The sequence below is a fragment of the Sciurus carolinensis genome, chromosome X, assembly GCF_902686445.1.
Source record: "Sciurus carolinensis chromosome X, mSciCar1.2, whole genome shotgun sequence".
Taxonomy (NCBI): domain Eukaryota; kingdom Metazoa; phylum Chordata; class Mammalia; order Rodentia; family Sciuridae; genus Sciurus; species Sciurus carolinensis.
The window spans coordinates 110,382,055-110,387,182 of NC_062232.1; positions in this window are offsets into that span (position 1 = coordinate 110,382,055).

Sequence of the window (5,128 nt, forward strand, 5' to 3'; positions counted from 1 at the left end):
AATCTAGCAGAGGCATGCTACCCATCTCTCTTAATGGAATAATTATATAAAGTGACTGTCCAAGTTCACCAGAACAGCTCCAAGGTCCTAGCTCCAGACTCACAAATCCAAATGCCTTCTTAGCTAAGCACCTTCCACCCTCAACATCCAAAGCTACAAAAGCAGCAAACAGGCCTAGTAGAGGTCTGGCAGTTCCCATTCAAGGCTATTCTGCATGAATAGGGCAACCAAACCCCTCTGTTCCAGAGATATGGAAGCAAGCACTGAGCCCCAAATGTCCAGGTCAATCAGGTTTTTTGTGATTCAGATAGAGGTGTGTGTGATAGTACATCCTGTGGGCATGTTTCACCAAGCTCGCTGGCTTACAGATGTAAGCTTTAGGCAGTAGTATCCATATTTGGGGATCTAGACCCTGGAAACTCTCTCCAGAATTCTCAAACATTTTTCTCTATCAGATGGATGTAGTCCCACTTGCCCAGATGTTTGCCCATTTAGTATTCCCAACCCCTCATTCTCTTTTTGCTCACAGTTCCTTGCTCATGCCCAGACTCCACTTCTAACTTATCTTTGTGACAAAACAAGAAGCATCTGTAGCCCTCCTGCTGTGTACCAGGTCTTCTGTCAATCAACCAAGCTTCCAGTGAATATATTGATTTCAAAGTGAATCTTCTAAGTTCCTTCTAGATTACAGGGAGTAGAAAATTGTAGAAGACTCAGGAATCTGTATTAGTAAAAATCCTCAATTTCTTTGGATTCAGCAGACCAGCAGAACAGATTCTGGATTAGATTTTATTCTGCACTTGCAGTTCTACCTCCTCTAGGAAATTTCCTTGAGTCACTAGCCCTCATTGATCTGCTACTCAGTTTCAATTCATGCAGTAGAAAATCAAGGATGCTGACATTTAAAAGACCCCCAGAAACTAATCTGTATAAATGGTTACCTAGAACAGGAGTCCCCTTTATAGGACCACGATTCATGTTGATGGACCTCCCTGGCCACTCCTCCTCACATTATACAACATAGAACCCACCACCCCTCCTTGTAGCTATTTCAACTCTATCATTTCCCTCAGCAACTTTGGTAGCCAGAACAATCTCCATCTCACTGATCCCAAATCTTCTCATGATGCATCCTGAACCAGGTGGGGAATTAGTAACATATAAACAATAACTGCTTAAAACACTTTCAGAGTTCTCTGTTGAAATAAAATGTTGCTTTGAAAGAGGTGCTGTCGCTTTCAGAAAATAGTTTCAGAAATTCTTTTGCTAAAGCAGTTTGTAGTTGTTCCCCCGGGTATGTGTCTTCTATTAAGGCAATGATCTCAGAATCCTTGCTACAAAAGCCCAAACAAAATGCTAAATCCCTTCAAGCATCCCTGGACAGGCAGATATATTGGTGGTCAGCTGTGGAGGGCAGCTTGGAAACTGAAATCAATCTGCTTTAGCTTCTGCACTTTAGCAGCATTTTCTTAAATTGCCCTTCTCTGCTGCTAGCTGCTTTAAGGCACCTTCTATTGAAAGGGAAATTTGTGCATGTAAACCCCAAGAAACATCTTCCCAGCATAGACCCCTGGAATCATAAATTATTCCAAAGAAGAAAACAGAAAGGGGAGAAATTTGTGCATGGAAAGAATTCTCCTTTAACTTGTAAAGGTCACCAGACAGGACCTTAACTTAAGCTGGTATCAAATAATGATTCATTCATTAGGATTAAGTTAAAAACCCCCGGAGAGCCAGAATGGGTTCCTGGGAGGGAAAAGGGAAAGTGACTGTCATGTTTCATAGCTCCAGGGGGCACCACTTATAATTGGAGGGTATGGAGAAGACTTCAAAAAAGGGTCCCCTGATAGAAAATGAAATGAGTAGCCCAGAGGTCTAGGAAACAGGTTGAAGTCAGAGTAGGATGGGGAGTGACTCTGGATAATAAAATTAGGTGGTATTGGGGTATGATTGTATGGAACTCCAGTTCTGAAGGGTCTAGGCAGAAGAATCCAGTGGAAGACACAAAAATGCCAGCCTGTTCCTAGGTACTGGTATATTGTTGGGAAAGGTGGTATTGACAGGGAGTCAGTATAGGAACTCAGGAACCCCAGAATGTAAAAGTGACTTATTGCAGGGGAAATTAGAAAGCAAAGCAAATCTGGAATGGAAGAACTGAGGCAGAGCTTGAAGAAGGAGGATACAGTTATCCCAACTGGAGAAGGTGGAAGAAACCTGGGTATTGAGTTGAGAGTTCATGGGGCTGTTGCTGATTCCATTCCTCGGGAGCCAGTAGTGCTCCATACAAAGAAACATGAAAATCTGGAATGTTAAATTTCATTTTCTACAACAAGAAAAATTAGCAAAGTTGTCTCCCAAAACACATAGACATAACCAAACCAATTACCATATGAGAAATTTAAAAAATGTCAAAGGGCAATTCTCTCCCAAAACACCAGATCTAAATTATTTCTTGGACAAATTCTACCAAATTTAACTATTTTAAAATTTAAAACACTTCTAAATTTACAAAAAACTGGTGAAGATAGTACAAGAGTTCCCAAATATCTCACATGAAGTTGTGCCTATTATTAACATCCTACATTAGTGTGATATGTTTGTTAAAGAACTTTTATTGACACATTATTGCTAACTAAAGCCCATATCTTAGTTCAAATTTTCTTGGTTTAACCTAATGTTCTTTTTTTGTTCCATAGATATTCCATCCAAAGGGGTGGTGATGTGCCTCAGTGGTAGAAGGCTTTCATAGCATGTACAAGGCCCTGATTTCAATCCACAGTACTGCAAAAAACTAAAATTAAATTAAAAATCCATTATATCCATCCAGGACCCGCATTCTATTTAGTTTTCATGTCTCCATAAGCTCCCCTTTGCTGAGACAGTTTCTAAGACTTTCATTGTTGATGAACTTGATAGTTTTAAGGAGTATAGGTCAGGTATTTTGCAGAATAACCCTGAACAGGAATTCTTTGAAGTTTTTCTCGTGGTGAGAATGTGATTGTAGGCTATTGGCTGTTGGAATATCACATACATAAATTTTCATTAGCATCACATAATATCAAGTGTAAATGCTGTCATCATGACTTATCAATAGAGATGTTAACCTTGATTACCTGTTGAGCTAGTTCTTGTCAGGTTTCTCTACTGTAAAGTTACACTCCCCCCTTTCCATGTACTCCATGTTTATGAGTGAGAAGTCTCTGGAGGCTGAAGTATCTACAGAAATTATTTGGAAGTTTTTGCAAAGATTTGTTTTTCTCCCTCATATTTTTGTTTATTTAGTCACTAATTTATATTAGAATGAACCCAAGGAAATTTAATTTGAATTTTGAGTTATATTTCAGTGCTACCTAATTTTGTTGCTAATAATATTCCAGCTTTGGTATTACATCAAACTAAAAATCTTCTACATAGCAAATGAAACACTCAACAGAGGGAAGAGACAACTTCTGCAATCGGAGAAAATATTTGCAGACCATGTATCTGATAAGGGGTTAATATCCAAAGTGTATTTGGAGGCATGCAAATAACTCTATAGCAAGAAAACTAATAGCCTGATCTTAAAATGGGCTAAAATTTGAATAGACATTTCTCAAAGGAAGGTGTACAATTGACCAAACGGATATTTGAAAAAATGCCCACTATCACTAATTATCATCAGGGAAATGAAAACAAATATCACAATGAGATCCCATCTTCCTCAAGTTAGAATAGCTATAATCAAAAACAAAATATAGCAAGTCTGGTGAGAATATGGAGAAAAGTGAATCCTTGCACAATATTGGTAGAAATAAAATTAACACAGCCATAATGGAAAATTATATGAGGTTCCTCAAAAATTTTTTTTAAAATATGACTGTTGTATGATTCAGCAATGCCATTACTGGATATATATCTAAAGGAAATGAAATCAGTATGTTGAAGAGACATCTGCACTCCCACGCTCATTGCATCACTACTAGCAGTGGCCAAGAAATGGAAACAACCTAAGTTTCCATCAACTAATGAATGCAAAAAGAAAATGTACATATATGCAATGGAATATATTCAGCCTTTAAAAAAAAGGAAATCCTATTGTTTCCAGCAACAAGAATGAAACTGGAGGACATTATGTGAAGTGAAATAAGCAAGACACAGAAAAACAAATATCACCTGATCTCTCTTATATGTGGAATCTAAAAATAAATGACCTCATAGAAGCAGAAAGTAGAATGATTGTTACCAGGGGCTGGGGAGGAAAGGACAGGTTGAGGAGATGGTTGTCATAGGACAGAAAATTTCAGTTAGAAGAGAGGAATAGATTCAAGAGGCTTATTGTACAACATGATGTCCATAGTTAATAACAACATAGTGTATTACTGAAAGTCAGTGGGACAATTGATTTTGAGGGTTCTTACTACAAGGAGCAACAAGTATGTAAGGCAATGTATATGATAATTAGTTTGATTTAATCTTTTCAAAATGTATACATATTTTAAAGCATCATGTTGTACATTATCTATATATAAACTTTTGTCAATTTACAAAGTAAATTAATTTTAGAAAGAAACTTGTCCAATAGCAAAGATAAATTATATAAGTACAGTGACAGACAGCAAGTGATCAATCCATAACACATATGGAATGTGCCAGTGGAGGGCCCATGGGAATATTTCATTAATAAATTAACATTTGGTATTGGTTATTGATTTGAAAAAACAAATCCAGCTTTGCTCATTGGGGACTCTCTTAATTGGCTCATTTTAGCCTTCTTCACTTGCTTACCTATAAACTATCACTCATTTAATTGTTAAAAAAATTAGTGCACATGTATAACACTATCAGATTCAACCATATTCTCATGTGACAAAACTTTACTGTGTACAGATCCTTTTGTGTATACTCTTACAAACTACTCATTTCCATAGTCACTTATGTCAAACTCTTTTGTCCCTTTTCCCTTCAGTGAAGAAGTTTCATGTATTAATAAAAGAAATAGATTATCTTGTCACAGTCTGCATTCTTTTCTAGGATCTCCTGATGTTCTAAATTATATTTTGTTTGCATATGTTAAGATTCATTCTTTGTGCTGTAAAGTTTTATGGGTTTTGACAAATGCACAGTGTCATGTATTTACCACGACAACAAA